General features: G+C 46.9%; 1 pseudogene; it reads right to left on the minus strand.

Annotated features, from left to right (window-relative positions):
• Positions 1 to 15,447, minus strand: part of LOC138845867 (germ cell-less protein-like 1 pseudogene) — a 28,670-nt pseudogene extending 13,223 nt beyond the window's left edge.
• Positions 15,448 to 17,685: the final 2,238 nt, after the last annotated feature.

Here is a 17,685-nt window from a genome sequence, read left to right on the forward strand (position 1 = left end):
CATTTGAAAGTGTATTTCTAGCTTGCCAGGTTATTCCCTTACCATTCTTTTAGCCAGTAAAAATAAATTTATGGATGTATAAATGAGATTCATCAACATTAGGCAAGAAGAGTTTAAGTTAAAAACTAAATCTTTACTTTGTTACAGAGAAATGTGAAATTTACCTACAGCAGTTTTCTACTGATGCTAAATTATGACTTGACATCTTTATAACATAAATGGTTTGACAGATATTTTCTTGGCTTTAAAATGCTTTTTCATATATGCATAGAAATGTAATGAGGGTAGGGATAATCTTCTGCATTGTCTGCACAGTTCATAAGGCCTTTGTCATTGTTAGTCACCTTAGGTGTGAATATCAACAGGGCCATTAAATTAAAGCTGGCCTAGTAAGTTTTCAAAGTGCTATTATTTCCATCTGATGAGATCCTCAGTTTTCTGTATTTTCTGGGTGAAGATTATTTTCAGTTCTTTTTCTCTGATGATACATACAAGAAGTTAACAGCAGATATACAAAGGGAAGATCAGAAGCCTGCTGTCCAAGTTCATCACCACTTGCTCCTGATCCTTTTCAAGTGTAAGTATTTGATAGCCAGTTGTTCTACTACATATTAGTTTCCCACTACTGTCAAAAGAAGCCAAACGTAATCTAAATGCTATGCTCCTTCGAGGCTGCAAACTGACAGATCCACTACACGGCTGGTTCAGTGTATTGCGTTTGAAAATGATGTATCGATTGGTGTATGTCACAAGTAAGTCAAAGCCGAAGTTAAAACCTGTCCACCGCCAGCAGTATTCACCATCTTTTGTAAGCTTTCTACCACATCTCATGCTGTTTCCCTCTAGTTCTTCTTTATTGATTTCTTGAGGCCCTACTTCACTGTCTTGTTCTGCACGGAGCATGGCAAGCCACTGTTGTTTATACACACAAGACAGCCATTCTGAAGGTACTAGGGAATCTTGTTCAATAATTTTCGCAGAAGCCAGATCACTAATAATATGTTGTAACCTTAAATGCCTGAATACTGACACAAATGGTTTTCCTTGCTCAGTTTCAAGGAAGGTCATACCTTCAAAATCTTTTTTCCGCTTAGAAAACCAGACATCTGTTTCTGTCAAAAGTTGTTTTAGAGATCCATTCCAGGAAGGCACAAGTTGAAGGAACATCCACTTTTTAAGAGCTGTGTATATACATCCATCTCCACTCGCATCACAAGTAAGTTAGATGACCCAATGAGCTGTCTCATGACATGTACACTGAGCTCTTCAGAAAGCTCTCCATTCTGGTGAGTCATTAAGTTATTTAAAAGCCATTCAAGGCACTTCTTCTTAACGGAATCTAATCCATAGGTCCCTGCTGTTGTGTAACAGCCACACACAGTTTTCACATTAATGGTTCCCTTCATTGTCTCACCACACTGCTGTATTAAACCATCCAACTGCAGCATACAAGCTGCTGCCAAAATGGCAATAACTCGACTGGGCTTTATTAAGACATCATCTCGATACAGTGACCCAAATGCAACCTGCAGTGCTTCTATATCAATATTCTGGTCAGGAATCTCCAATTCAATAATATTCATGTTTGATTCTTTCCAAGAACCACTGAACATACTAGAAAAGTAGCCAGATTGACATAAATATATTTTGTGTAAGCTCCACTCTTCTCCTAACGTCACTATTTTCACCATTCAAAAATAACATTTGGTAAATATATTTGGATGTACTCTTTAATTTTTTCCTCCATTTTTTCCTCCGAGGGGTGTTGAGCCGCTGCTGCCCGTCCCCTTCCTCATCCTCGTCTGTCTCGGAGTCGGGGTGATAGTAGAAGGCCCCGCTGCTCTGCTTGCGCTTACGGCTGACAGGGTAGAACAAGCCGTGACCGGACGCGTCGCCTCCAGTTTCAGGCCTTCGGGCAGAGGCCCCGGGCCCCGGCTCCTTGCTCCTGCTGGGCTCGGGCTCGCCCCGGGTGGCGCAGAACTCGGCTGCTCAGCGAGCCCATGGGACACGGCTCCCCGGGACTTCAGGGAGCGCGCCTCAGGGATCCCAGCCATGGCCCGGCCGCTGCCGGCCTCCCCGCAGCTCAGGTGCCTGCACTGCCACCTTCTCACGCGCGGCCCCAACCGCTGCAGCGGACGCTACCACCTCCATCCCCGCCCCGCGCCAGGACCGCAGGGCCTCGCCCCCTTGCCTTCTCAACAAAGCGCGGCCGGGCGGCGCCTGCCGAACTCCTTTCTTTTTGACTTAGTTTCAGGAAGAAGTTTGCCATCAGTACTTTTTTTGGATTTTTAATTGAAACATAATTCACATGACATAAAATTTATTTATTTAAAGTGTGCAGTATCTTTTAGTATATTCGCAAGGTTGAGCAACCATCATCCTGGATCCAGAACATTCACATTACTCTTAAAAACAAACCCCAGCTGTGTTAGCAGTCACTTGCCTTTCCCTCTTCCTTCTTTGCCCAGGCAACCACTAAATCTGTTCTCTTTCTCCATGGATCTGCCTGTCCTGTGTGTGTCATTAAATGGAATCATACTATACACGGTCTTCTGTGTTGTTTTCTTTGACTTTGCCTAACATCAAGGTTCCTCTGTGTTGAAACACATCCCCATACTTTTTAAGATGGAATACTGGCCGGTGCCACGGCTCAACAGGCTAATCCTCCACCTAGCGGCACCAGCACACCAGTTTCTAGTCCCGGTTGGGGTGCAGGATTCTGTCCCGGTTGCCCCTCTTCCAGGCCAGCTCTCTGCTGTGGCCCGGAAGTGCAGTGGAGGATGGCCCAAGTGCTTGAGCCCTGCACCCCATGGGAGACCAGGAGAAGCACCTGGCTCCTGCCTTCGAATCGGCGCAGCGCGCTGGCCATGGCAGCCATTTGGGGAGTGAACCAACAGAAGGAAGACCTTTCTCTCTCTCTCACTGTCCACTCTGCCTGTAAAAAAAAAAAAAAAAAAAAAAAAAAAAGGAATACTGTTCTGTTTGGATTCACTACATTTTGTTGATGGATGTTTGAGTTGTTGCCACCCCCCTTGGCTGTTGTGAATACTGCTGCCATCTGCATTAGTGTATAAGTCCTTGTGGAAATGTTTTTAATTCTCTTGGGTATATATACCTAGGAGTAGGATTGCTGGGCCCTGGCATCCTGTTGAGCATTCTGAAAACTGCCAAAAACTGGGCTGCATCGTTTTACATTTCCATCAGCCATGTATGAGGGTTCAGATTGCTCCATATCCTTACCAACACCAAAACTTGTCTGTCCTTATTATACCTATCCTAGTGGCTGTAACATTGCATCCTGTGGTTTTGATTTGCCTTTCCATTATGACGTTATATTGAGCATCATTTTATGGCTTATTAACTTTGTTTATCTCTTGTGGTCCTTTTTTTTTTATTTTCAATTTTTTGCCCATTTAGAGGCCAATGTCTTGGCACAGTCAGTTGAACCCTAGCTGTGATGCAGCATCCCGTGTGGGTGCTGGTTTGAGTCACTGCTCTGCCACTTCTCACCCAGCTCCCTGCTAGTGCACCTGGGAAAGCAGCAGCAGATGGCCAAGTGCTTGGGTCCCTGCCACACCTGCAGGAGACCTGGATGAAGTTCCAGGCTACTGGCCTGCCCAAGGCTATGGCAGCCATTTGGAGGGTGAGGCAGCAGATGAAAGATCTGTCTTTCCCTCTCTCTTACTCTGCCATTCAAATAAATCGTTAAAAAATACATTTTTGCCTATTTAAAAACTGTCTTTCTGTTTTTGAGTTTTAAGAGTTTTTTATGTGATTTGGATACTAGATCCTTATCAGACATGATTAGCAGATATCTTCTATCATTGTGTGAGGTTTTTTCTTTTAATATTTATTTGGAAGGCAGAATTCCAGAGAGAAGCAGGGGAATGGAGAGAGAATCTTAGTCCAGTGGTTCATTCCCCAATTGGTCACAACAACTAGGGCTGGGCCAGATGGTAGCCAAGAGCCTAGACCTCCATCCTGGTCTCCCGTGTGGTTGGCAGTGGCCCAAGCACTTGGGTCAACTGCTGCTTTCACAGGTGCATTAGCAAGGAGCTGGGCCAGAAGTAGAACAGCTGGGACACAAACTGGTGCACATATGGGATACTGGTAGCAGGTGGCAGCTTAATCTGTGCCATTATGCCAGCCCCGCCCCCTGTCCATAATACCAGCCTCAAGGGTGGTGGTGATTTTCCACTTTAAATTTTATTTCTGTGGGACACTCAGAGAGCACCCATCTCTTGATTTACTTCCAAAATGGCCTACAGTGACTGGGGCTGGGCCAATCCAGGAATCAGGACCTCAAGACTAGTTCTCCCACATGAGTGACAGGAACCTAATCCCTGAGCCATCACTGTACTCTTGCAGCATCTGCATTGGCAGGCAGCAGAACCCAGGTACTCTGGTGTGGGACCCAGGCATCCTGACTGGCGTCTTACCCTCCAGGCGCAATGCCCACTCCTGTGTCACTTTTTTGGAGGTAGCTTTTGCAGAACAGAAATTCTAATTTTGATGAAGTTCAATTTATTTTTAATTTGTTTCCTTGTGCACTAGGTGTCCTGTAAGAAACCACTGCCTAATCCAAGGTTGTTAAAGATTTAAGCCTGTGTTTTCTTCTAAGAGTTTTATACGTTTAGGTTGTACATTTAGATCTTTAATGATTTGCTGTTAGTTTTTAATGTTATGCGCTGTTAACAGTCTGTCTTCCTTCATTTGCGTGTGGATGTCCAGTTGTCTCAACACCATTTGTTGTAAAAACTATTCTTTCCCATATACCTGAGACTGTAAAAGATGAAGGGTGGCTTGTGACGCACCAATCCAGATTTGGGTTCCTGAGTAGGATGCTGCCATTAGAAGACCTGAGACATGGCATTGACTTGAGGGTAGGCAGCAGGTGGAAGCTGAAGAGCTTTGAGCAATCTGTTGACAGGGGCTTGATGGATCGCAAGGGACCTTTAAATGTCAGTGCACTTAAAGTGCTATTGAAGTTGAAGGAAAGGAGCTCCTTGCTGTGTGAAGACAAAAGTCTTTGCGATACCATCACATTCAATATCACGAAGACTAAGAAATGTACCTAGTATTTTGGGGCTGGCTCCGTGGCACAGGAGGTGAATCCTCCGCCTGAAGTGCCGGCATCCCAATTGGGCGCCGGTTCTAGTCCCAGTTGCCCCTCTTCCAATCCAGCTCTCTGTTGTGGCCTGGGAAAGCAGTGGAGGATGGCCCAAGTGCTTGGGCCCCTGCACCCATGTGGGAGACCCGGAAGAAGCTCCTGGCTCCTGGCTTCGGATTGGCGCAGCTCCGGCCGCTGTGGCCATTTGGGGAGTGAACCAGCAGATGGAAGACCTCTCTCTGTCTCCTCTCCCTCTTACTGTCTGTAACTCTACCTCTCAAATAAATAAATAAATAAAATCTTAAAAAAAATGCACCTAGTAATTCAAAGTTTCACCATTGAAATCCTCAGGTTGTTGAAGGGGTCACATGCCTCTTAGCGACCCATGATAATATGAGAAAAGAGAAGCATGATATAAGAAAATAAAGTAAGACTTGATTTTAACTCTTTTTTTTGGAAGACAGAGAAGAGATTCTCATTCACTGGTTCACTCTCCCTGTATACTTGCAATAGCAAGGTCGGAGCCAGGAGCCAGGAACTAAGTCTACGTCTCCCACATGGGTGTCAGGGACCCAACTTCCTGAGCCATTGTTTGCTGCATCGTTTCCAGGGCACACATTAGCAGGAAGCTGGAATCAGGAGCAGAGCTGGAAGCTGAACCTAGGCACTCTGGTATGGGATGCAGGCATCCCGAGCAGTGTCCTGATTTTTTTTTAATTTATTTTTTTAGAAAACTCGCTCATCTGTAGCCCCTTCACATGCAAATTACCATAAAATTAAATGATTCCTGGCCAGAGAAAGAACCCAGGAAAACGTGTATGTAAAGATGAAGCCCAGATGTCATGGGAAGACCTCAGAGACATTTAAAGTGGGGGCCAAGCACCCTTCTAAAAAGACCATGGCTGCCTAGGAATGTGCCTGTGGCTCGTCCTGTTAAGGAACAGGGCTCCTAAGAACCATGGTATTCTCAAAGCAGCTGTGATAAGGAACTCACTGGGGAAGGCTTGTCCCAAAGAGGTCTATCGATTTGGCCTTTGTCTACTGCAGTAAGTCCCCAGTGAGCATCATAGTAAAGCACACATTTTTAGCAAGAGTGTATTGGCAGATGTGTTACAACAAGGACCAACTGGGAAGGAGCCAGTGCAAAATAAAACAAGACCTCTGAACCCCAAGTGGGGAAAAGTGGCCTGCACCAGCGCCTTCGTTTTGAAGTAGGAAGGGATTCAGAGAGAGGACTGTGAGCTGTGAGGACGGAGGCCGAGGCCGAAGCCCTGGTGACCCCCCGAGAACCCGGGAGGGTTTCCGAGTTGCTGCGGGTGAGTAGCTGCATGTGCCTCCCGATCCCCCTCCTATCCTGTGCCATCGTGGCACACTGGGTGCTGTGGGGACCAGCAGCGCGTGGCCTGTTTCCAGTGTGTGCTCAAAGAGCTGTGCCCGAGGCGCCTCTTCACCCCCAGGACAAGCTGCAGAACATGGTCCAGAGATGCGGCCCCAGGTTCTAGAACAGGGTGTCAGTCTGGTCCGCGTATTCTCTACCTTTTTCCTGCTGAGGGGTGAACTTTCAGTTTCCCTCTTGGCTACAGGCTGGCTCTGGTAGCTTGTTTCTTGCACAGCACAGTGGCGGTGGGGCTGTGTAGCTTCTGCGGTGTCGGGGTCATGAGAACAGGCACTAAGCTTCCCCTGGGCAGTCTCTGGGGAAGCGTCTCTGGATCCAGCTTCCACGCCCTGAAGAAGCCTGGACAACTGCAGCCCCATCGCGATCGCGTGGGAGAGCCCCCCAGTGGAGCTGTGACATGCTGATGCCTGGGTATTTGTGCACCAAGATTGGGATGATGGCGGACACTAGAGAGCAACAGCCTGGGCTGGCTCTGCTCGGCTGCTGCCCACTGCCTACGCTTTCTGCCGAGGCCCTGGTGAGCAGGCAGCTCTCGCCCACCAAAAGCTGCCCGTTGTCCAGAACTTGACACGGGCGGCATTCTTGAAGTTGAGAGAAGTGCGCAGACCTAGCACCCAAGCACTGGCGGAGTGACACCAGTGCGTGCTGCTGCGGCAAGGAGCAAGTGCAGGTTCTGTGTTCTCAGCCTCAGAGCTGCAGGGGCTGTCCACATTAGAGCTTAAAGTAAAGCAGAAAAAAGGGCTGATTTATGTCCCTAATTCACACTTCAGATGTTTTACAACTTTTGTCACTGCAAAACAATGCATACTTTTGGTGGGAACTTTTGAAAATCTAAAAGCAAAACACAGAGGAAAAACCTATTTCTGCTTCCCCTGTTTCCACAGAGATTTTCTCCTTAATTTCTTGGTGTATGTTTTTCCAGACTCTCTTCTTGGCATATGTAATACTGAGATCTCATTGTAAATGGTGTTGTAGGTCCACTTCTCTCATAGGCAGTCCATTTCTCATGACTTTTGCATTTGCATAGTATTCCATCTTGTTGTATCATAATATATTTAAACTCCCTATTGTGAGAGAACTTCTCACTTGCTAACTGCTATAAATAATGCTTCAATGAACATTCTGGGGGCTGGCGCTGTGGTGTAGCGGGTTAACGCCCTGGCCTAAAGCCCTGGCATCCCATATGGGCACCGGTTCGAGTCCTGGCTGCTCCACTTCCGATCCAGTTCTCTGCTATGGCCTGGGAAAGCAGTAAGAAGATGGCCCAAGTCCTTGGGCCCCTGCACCCATGTGGGAGACCCGGAAGAAGCTCCTGGCTCCTGGTTTTGGATCGGCACAGCTCTAGCCATTGCAACCAATTGGGGAGTGAACCATCAGATGGAAGACTCTCTCTCTCTCTCTCTCTCTCTCTCTCTCTCTCTCTCTCTCTGCTTCTCCTCTCTGTGTAAGTCTTTCAAATAAATAAATCTTTTAAAAAAAATTCTGGTCTAAAGTTAATGGATTGGGGTGGCTGTTATGGCATAGCAGGTTAAGCACTACTTTGGATGCCCATGCCCCATATTAGCCTGATTCAAGTCCCAAATGCTGTTTCCAATCCAGTTTCCTGCCAGTGCGTCTGGGAGGCAGCAGATGATGGCTCAAGTATTTGGGTCTCCGTTACCCCTGTGGGAGACCCAGATGGAGTTCCTGGTTCCTGGTTTTGGCCTGGACCAACCTTGGCTATTGTAAACATTTGGGAAGTGAATCGGTGTATGGACGATTTCGTTCATATTCATTCTCATACTGTCTCTCTCTCCCTTTCAAATAAACACATAAATCTATCAAAAAAAAAAAAAAAAGTAATGGACTAAGGGCCAAGTTCTCAGCCAACCATACCAGGTTCCTGTTACTCCTCTCCGGCAGATCCCGCGTGGCTCCCATCTTACTGGGAGCCAAAGCTGAGATCTTTGCTGTGATCTCAAGGGCCCTGTGTAGTGCATGCACGTGCAAATACAGACAGGTTCACGCCACTGCTGCCGCCGCCTCCTAGTTCCTCTCTGCCCCGACGTGTCCCCTGAAACTGTTCCTGAAACACACTAGGCAACCAGCCCCTGCACCACGGCCTGTGACACTCCTCCAGGTGTCCCCAGGCTTCCTGTTTCACTTTCCTCACTGCTTTGGCTCAGGATGACAGAACCCTTTCTTAACTATACAATGCAAAATAGGGGTCTCTCAGCCCCCCAGCAGTCTGCTTCCTTCCCCTGCTGTGCTTTCTGCAAGGCTGATCTGACAACTGTTACCTTCACTTACTGTCTTCTTCCAGAATGTAACCACTGACGGCCAGGAGCTCTGTTTTGGCTGCTGTTGTATCGTGGGGGCTAAGACACCACCATGTAATAAGACTGATGTATGGAGCCTGTGGCAAAGCAAGTGTAGTTCGAGGGATATGGTCTGTTTAAGGCTGTAGGCACACATTGGAGGGTGTGAACCATGAAGCAGAGATATAAGGCTTATTATTTGGAAATATGGAGGTTAGGACGAGTACTGAAAACATCTTTATGATGATGATTAATTCCAGGGAGTAGGATTGGGTGAGATTAGAGTCGGCTTGAATAGGGGAGTCATGGAGAGGCTGTTTGGTGTCCTCTATAATTTGAACTTTTGCCACATGCATCAGTTACTTTAATAAGAGCACGTTTGGATTTGCAATTTCTGGTGCTAGCTGGTTACTTAAAAACAGCAATATTAAAATATTGGATTTCTTTAAAGTGAAGAAATGAAAAACCAGTGAGGAATTCCCAGACCAGTTTCTGACTGAAAGTGTAACCAGGGAGAGAAACGGAACATTGGAGTAAAGAGCTGCCTGTGCTGAGGTGGCCACTGCTTAAGCCACAAACCCCGGGTGCTGTTTCTATGGCCTTGCTGAACCAAAAGACATGACACAGCAGAGCCCACAAGAGACGGGTGATTTGTGGGAGACCCTGCCCACGTGAAACTGGGGTGCAAGGTGTGACATCGTGAAGATGCAGAGGAGCCCGAGGTAGACCCCACAATTGAGATGAACTCTGGCCGCCTCCTGCTCTCAGACCGGGGCAGGAAAAGAAACAGAAAAGGCAATTTCTCTGGAAGGGCTGGGCTCCTCAGGCACGTGAGCGCACTGCACTGCCTCAGGAAGACGACACATTGCAAGCCTCGGGTGCCCCGCCTCCCCGGCCATTAAAAGCTTATCCAAGGATAGTGTGTAGCAAGCAAGCAAGATCTCAAATTATGCAAACAGCCTGAACACGAGGGAAAATCGACAAAAACCAGACTGCAAAAAGTAGATCTACATACATTTGTCATTTGAAGGTCAAGTTGAGATAATTAACATAAGAAAATGTATCCCTTTTATAGTTCTGAGTTTTGATGAATGCTCATGATTGCACACTCACCAACACGCTCAAAACATGAAAGATTTCTGTCATCGTAGTGTTGCATTAGTTGTAGGGTTTTGTGTGGAAGTTCCCTGCTGCTGATTTGCAAAGATAATTTATTATCAATGGATGCTGAGTTTTGTCAAGTGCTTTTTCTCCATCAATTGAAATGACTGCATGATTTTCTTCTTTAATTAGATAATACAGTAGGTTCCTTTGATTGATTTTTGCATGTTAAATCAACCTTTTTACATATTTGGGCCTTTAATTTTCTAATGTTTGGTTAAAGAATTTTTTATTACATTTATGTGCACGAGGGATAAGGTCTGTAGTTTTTTCTTGTTATTGTGGTCTTTGGTTTTGGATCCAGGAAATGGAGGGTTAAGTAAGAGGGTTGGGAGGGGGATGGCACTGTGGTGCAGCAACTTTAAGCCATCACATAAGATGTGGGCATCCCACATTGGAGCACTGGTTCAGCCTCATGCGCCACAGCGCTCCTCTGCTTCCTATCCAGTCTCCTGCTTATGCACCTGGGACCTGCCACCCACACAGGAGACCTGGATGGAGTTCCAGCTTCGAGCTCAGCCTGGCCACGTGGGGAGTGAGCCTGTGGGAGGCAGCATGCGCTCCCTCACTCATGGGCACTTGCTCTCTCTGCCTTTTAAATATACATACATATATGTGTGTGTGTGTAAAATATATATACACTATATATATAGTTGAAGAGTTCATTCCATTTGATTTCCTTTTTGATTTTTGCTGGCTATAAGTTTCCCTGTATGCACTACTTGAGCTGCATCCCACAAACTTTGATGTGTTGCTCGGGAAGTAGTGCAGGCTTGTGAAGATTGTGTGGTGTAACACCTAGCACAGCAGCTATGACCGAACAGCTTGATTTTTGAGGTGGGCAGGTTTCGTGAGTGAAAGCCAGCAGTTCCTGTAAGTCAGGCTGGAGAGGTTATGAATAGAGCAGGCTGAGCCTGGCACCAAGGTGCGCAGTCCACTGCTGCCTGGGCGTTAGCTCCAGAGGCTGGGGCTAACTAATGAGAGAAGTCAAGAAGGAAACCAGCCTCTGAGGTGCTGGGTGAGTGCCTGTGGAGCCGCGTGGTGATGACTAGGGGGCACCAAAGTGCAACTCCGAGGTTGGCAGGCAAGGGAACCGCTAGGGAAAGCAGCGTCCTGGGAGTTCCCCTTGCTGGCAGCAGTGCGCTCTCCCTTCTCTTGCATCTGACTAGGGGTCAGCAGTCCTCCTTGAGGGCTCCTGAGACCCCCAAGCTGAAGGTGGCCTGAAAAGACGCATGTTTCATCAAGACTCTGATGTTAAAGCAAGTTTTAAAATTTGATGCATCAATTTTTAAAATTTTATCCTATGTTTGGAAAACTATAGAACTCTAAGAGTTTTTAGTTAAGAATTGGAAATATCAGGTAAGTCCAATTTTTTCTGTTCATTTGAAAACTGAAGAAGTAAATCACAAGGTGTGTGGCCTTACCAGATAGCTAAACAGTATTGAGTTGTAAAATGCTCACTGAAAGTTAGGTGGCCGGCGCCGCAGCTCACTAGGCTAATCCTCCACCTGTGGCGCTGGCACCCCGGGTTCTAGTCCCAGTTGCTCCTCTTCCAATCCAGCTCTCTGCTGTGGCCTGGGAAGGCAGTGGAGGATGGCCCAAGTGCTTGGGCCCTGCATCCGCATGGGAAACCAGGAGAAGCACCTGGCTCCTAGCTTCGAATCTGCGCAGCGCTCTGGCCGTGGCAGCCATTTGGGGAGTGAACCAACAGAAGGAAGACCTTTCTCTCTGTCTCTCTCTCACTAACTCTGCCTGTTAAAAAAAAAAAAAAAAACTGGCAGTGCCGCAGCTCACTTGGCTAATCCTCCACCTGTGGCACTGGCACCCCAGGTTCTAGTCCCAGTTGCTCCTCTTCCAGGCCAGCTCTCTGCTGTGGCCTGGGAGTCTAGGAGTGTAGTGGAGGATGGCCCAAGTGCTTGGGCCCTGCACCCGCATGGGAGACCAGGAGAAGCACCTGGCTCTTGGCTTCGGATCGGCGCAGCACACCAGCAGTAGCGGCCATTTGGGGGGGTGAACCAAAGGAAGACTTTTCTGTCTCTCTCTTACTAACTCTGCCTGTCCAAAAAAAAAAAAAAAAAAAAAAGGTTATTCTCAAGTAGGGAGGGGCAAAATGAAGAAGAGCTGGGGAATGGGCATCTGGCACAGCAGATAAGATGCTGCTCGGATGCCCACATCCCGTATTGGAGTGCCTGAGTTTGAGTCCCCGCTGTGCTCTGGATTCCTGCCCGTGCACACCCTGGGAGGCAGCAGTGAAGGCTCAAGTGCTGCAGCCCTGCCACCCACACGGAGACCAGGATGGAGCTCCGGCTCCTGGCTTCGGCCTGGTCCAGCCCTGGCTGTTGCAGGCATTTGAGTAGTGATGGCAGATCTCGCTCGCTCGCTCCCTCTCTGCATTTCAAAAATAAATTTAAAACAATCTCTAGGATTTAAACTCTGAAACTCTTGCAACTTAATTATGTGAAATTCTTATATAAGACAACATAAGAATGTGTCTAATAGTGATACAGTTAATATTTGGACACCTTGGCAATTCATAAGATTAAAAACACTGGTCACTAAATGTGATTTTTGTCTTGTCTCCTATTTCATACATTCTAGAATGACTAAATAGTGACCAAATGTAAATGCTTCTGATAACAATCTATAAAAAGATACAAAGTAACAGAGAAAAATACTGAGAAAGTGTTGGTGTGATGTGTTCTAGTTCTCTGTGGGGGAAATAAAATGGGTGGTTTTAACAGTAGTTATAAATGGTTGAGATGACACTATAAGACATTTACAAAATAACACATCTCATACATGAGATAATGTGTGTGGTGTAGCTCTTTATTAGGGAAATTCTAAGTTAAGATGGTATATTCAATATATTCTTGTCAGTTTATTTAATTTGCTAATGAAGGTAATTGTATTATAAAGATGAATGTTTACATATTTACTTATTTACAAATACCTAAGCAGATGTTTAGTAAGGTTTTAGTAAGATACATTATGAAAGGCAAATCCTTCCTAGCAAATTATTTGGATGATATAAGAAGGGACTGAAATGCAAATTAGGATTTTCTTTCTGTAAAATTACTGAACTCACTGTGTCCAGATCAATTCTTTTTAAAATAAAACACTGTGAGATCTCTACACTTTTGGCTGTCCCCACGTGGGTCTCCCTGGGCTCTCCTGTCCACTGGCGTGTGCCCCATCTTCTCTCAGCACCCACCGTCTTCATTACTGGAGCTGTTAGAACACTGGGGGGCTGCAGCTCCAGCAACTCCACTTTTCTGTTTTCTCACATTTCCATAGGAATTTTTTAATTCATTTATTTTCATTATTTGGAAGGCAGAGATGGACAGGCATGAAGAGAACCAGAGGCTGGGTTACTCCCCAAATTCCTAAGGCCCATTTGATCTGGACAGATCGTCCTGGTCATGTCTGCTCCTCTCTCATACCTGGTGTTGGCCTTTACTTCTCCCTCCCCCTCTACCCCTCTCCCCCTTTCCCGTCGCCTTGCTGCGGCTCTGTCAGTTACATCAGTCTTTTCAAGGAACAAACTGTGTTCATTGGTTTTCTCTATTGTTTTTCTGTTTTCAGTTTCAATGCCCTCTACCCCATACCATTTCCTTCTTCCTGCTTGCTTTGGGTTTATTTTGCCCTCTCTTTTTCTAACTTCTTGAGGTAGAAACTTTGTTACGGGTTTGATATTGTTCTCTAATAAGAACATTTAGTCCTGTAAATTCCCCTGTAAGCACTGTTTGGCTGCATCCCAAAGATTTTTTGTACATTTTCATTTTCACTCCAGCAACTTTTTAAGTTTCCTTGGATCTCTCTGGCCGATGGATTATTTCAAAGTGTGCTGTTTAATTTTTTTTTTTTTAATTTTTTTTGACAGGCAGAGTGGACAGTGAGAGAGAGAGAGAGAAAGGTCTTCCTTTTGCCGTTGTCTTTTGAGATTTTCCTGCTGTCTTGTTTGCTGATTTCCAGTTGGGTTCCATGGTGGACAGGTAGTATACTTTTTACAACTTCAGTTCTTTTAAATTTGTGAAGATTTGTTTTATGAGTCAGGATGAGATGAGGTCTAACTTGGTATCTATTAGTTATTAAGGTCATCCCCTCCCCCTAAGGGACCTGGTCCGAAGATACCATGTATCACTTCTACCCATGTCCCATGGGTTAGAACTAAGTTCTGTGGCCACATCTACCTGCGCAGATGTTAGCCGTGTGCCCAGAAGAAAGCGTGACTGGAGTTTAAGGATCACATAGCACTGGTTCTCGGTTCTGTTCTTTTTATTTTCTCCCTTTATTCCTACTTCCAATCCCACAGGCACACATCTCACTGTGTTTCACTACATCCCTCTGGTCTACTTTCTTGGTAATTAATGAAATTGTTACGAGTCTTTGAAAAATACATTGAATTTCTGAGTATATTTAAAATGCATATGAATGTTTATCATTCTGATTACTAATTTTTTCACTGTATATCAATGTTTTTAAGATGTTTATGTTGCTGCATATAAATCTAATTCATCCCTTCTGGCTACTTAAAAATACTCTTTATCCATAGTAACTCAGCATTTTACTTACTCATTCCCCTGTGTACAAAACAAAAAACTTTACTAATAATGTCATGTTCTAATTATCTTGGCTGCAAAACAAAGCACCCCTCACTTAGTGACTTAAGATGACAGCAAGCATTTATTCTACTCACAGATCTGCAAACTGGGCCAGGACTGGCAGGGACAGCACCATCAGCTAGAGCTGGTGGTGACTCAGCAGGCTGGGGCTGGGGCAGGGAAAGCCTCTCCCGTCATCTGGGACCTCAGCCAAGGCTCACTGCCAGACCCGCATGAGGCACGGCCGTGTCGCCGTGGTGGCTGGGCTCCGAGAGGGCCAGGCAGATGTGCGTGGTGTTCAGGATCCAGGCAACCAAGTCTCCCTGAGCCGCTCCGCTGTGCCCTGTGCTTGGGGAGGGCGGGACGCTCCCAGGCTCCGAGGCGAAGGTAGCCCCTCACGACCTGCTGCAAGGACAGCAGGTGGAGCGGGCTCGCCCGCAGCACTCTTTAGTCAAGACGATTTGGTGCATTTGTGAACGTGAAAAATTAGATTTGGATATAACTACATGGCTTGAGGCTGATGGGCGAAGATGTTTAATTGTGGAATTCCAAATAGGCTTTTATTTTGCCTTTTTGCCAGAGTTCTAGGGTGTAGCCAAGAAACGCTTGCTCCCTGTATCCCTGGACTTTTTCCTGTGGTTATCAATACCTTTCCCTGGGTTCGTTCTTTGTGTGAGATCCACCAGTTCATACAGGATGATCACTAAACCTGTGCACACTGAATGTAATAAGGAAAAGTAGAGTTTTTTTTTTTCTTTCTCTCCTTTATAAAATGTATCTGGGGTGGCGGTGCCGGCACTGTGGCATAGCAGGTAAAGCCACCAACTGCAGTGCCGGCATCTCATATAGGCACTGATTGCAGTCCTGGCTGCTCCACTCCTGATCCAGCTCCCTGCTAATGCACCTGGGAAAGCAGTGGAAGATGGCCCAAGTGCTTGGGCCCCTGCACCCGCGGGGGAGACCTGGAGGAGGCTCCTGGCTTTGGTCTGGCCCAGCCCTAGCTGTTGCGGCCACCTGGGGAGTGAACCAGCGCAAGGATCTCTGTCTCTCCCTCTAACTCTTTCAAATAAATATTTTTTGAAAAACATGGAAGTAGGCCCATAATCTTTGCAGCGCTCATGCCTTCTCTCGGACCTCTCCCGAGACTGTTAACCTGACGGTGCCTGCACAGGCAGCATCGTCGGAAGAGCTCGGCCTGTGGTCTGGGGATGCGACACGGTGAGGGCACGAGTGTTCTGGCAGTCAGGACAGGGCGGGCTGTAGGGCGTCCATCCAAAATGGGGGACGTGAGGAGAGGGGAGAAGGGGCAGGGGGAAGGGGAGAGAGGTCCTACTTCTTGAATGGGCCCAGGAAGGTTTTCCATTGGCTGCCCTCGGCACCGTCTCTGCAAAGGTTGATGTTGCCTAAGATGACCTTGGAAACCACACGCTGAAGCGGGCAGAGCCAGACCCTCTGACCCTCCCCCTGATCTGAAACCTCCTGGGACGGCCTGGGCAGTGCTGTTGTGCATCAGCCATTACATAGTTAGGGCGTCCTTGTCACAGCAGTTAGCCTTCCTTCAATTCCGTGCATCACCTCGACTATCCTCTCCCAGTTACAAACTACTCCCCAAATGCGGCGACTTAGAAGCCTAGTCTCAATTAACTTGGAGTCTCTGGGTCAGACACTGGGGTTCTTGCCTGTGCTTGTCCGTGTAACTCCATGCAGCACGTGGGTCATCTGGACCAGTTGGTCCGGTGCTACCTCACTCACACGCCTGGAGACAGGCGCTGGCTGCTGGCTGGACCGCTGTCTCCAGCAGGCTTGCCTGCGATCATTCTTGTGACGGTGGAAGCGTTCCCAGCAGCAGGGGCGGGCAGGCCCCGATCTGCAAGTACTTCTCCAGCGTCTGCTTGCAGTGCCTTTGACGGGGAGCCTTGACCTTGCAAGTCACATGGGAAGAGGAAGCCATCTTATTGGGCCATATGTGTTACTATACTAATGAAAAAACGAGGCATGTAAGATGTATATTCACACATATACATCTTAGTTGCCTATCTGAAAAGAGCCAGCCATGAGGCCGTTGTCAGAACCAGTGAGCTCAGTTCTAATTTTAGTGTTGGGTATGATAAAAAAATCACTTGGTTTTATTTATTTATTTATTATTTATTTTTTGACAGGCAGAGTGGACAGTGAGAGAGAGAGACAGAAAGGTCTTCCTTTACCGTTGGTTCACCCTCCAATGGCTGCTGCGGCCGGCGCATCGCACTGATCCAAAGCCAGGAGCCAGGTGCTTCCTCCTGGTTTCCCATGTGGGTGCAGGACCAAAGGACCTGGGCCATCCTCCACTGCACTCCTGGGCCACAGCAGAGAGCTGGCCTGGAAGAGGGGCAACCGGGACAGAATCCGGCGCCCCGACCGGGACTAGAACCCGGTGTGCCAGCGCTGCTAGGCGGAGGATTAGCCTAGTGAGCCGCGGCGCCGGCCGCCACTTGGTTTTATTTTAAAGTTACTTTTCAGATCTACAGAAGAAAACATTTACTAATACATCATACATTAGATGAGCAGAGTCGGCACTGTTAGTGAACGCTATTCATTTCCTTACACTGCTGAATCCATTGTCTGAGTTATCTGACCTGTACCAGTGGGTCAGCTCCTGGTCCACTCTGCCTGACACTGAATGGGACCAATTTCCCAAGGCCCTGTGGATTTGTGATCCATACACTAACTAAAGCCACTCTTACAGGGTTAGTTACGTTGGCCCTTATGTAGACTAACTGGTAAGTAAATAAACGATTAAGGTATAAATTCAGTACTTTGTCCCTTTCATGCAACTTTTATTGTGCCACACTGTCGCAGAAGGCTTCCTTCCGTCCCCAGGACAAAGTGTTCTAGAATGCTCTACCTGCATGCTGACAGTTTAGCCCGAGTTCTGGAGCCACAGTGCCCAACTGCAAACCCCTGGAGATTGAGTTGCTCAATCCCCAACTGTACACATCTGAAAACTGAGAATGATTACTGTGACCTTCCTCCTAGGGCTTTGTGAGGATTAAATAAGACAAACTACCTAAAGCCCTTGGATCAGAACCTAGCCCAAGCTATAGTCATACCAACTTCATTTTTAAATGACTTTGCAGATCT

The sequence above is a fragment of the Oryctolagus cuniculus genome, chromosome 16 (genome assembly GCF_964237555.1).
Source record: "Oryctolagus cuniculus chromosome 16, mOryCun1.1, whole genome shotgun sequence".
Lineage (NCBI taxonomy): Eukaryota > Metazoa > Chordata > Mammalia > Lagomorpha > Leporidae > Oryctolagus > Oryctolagus cuniculus.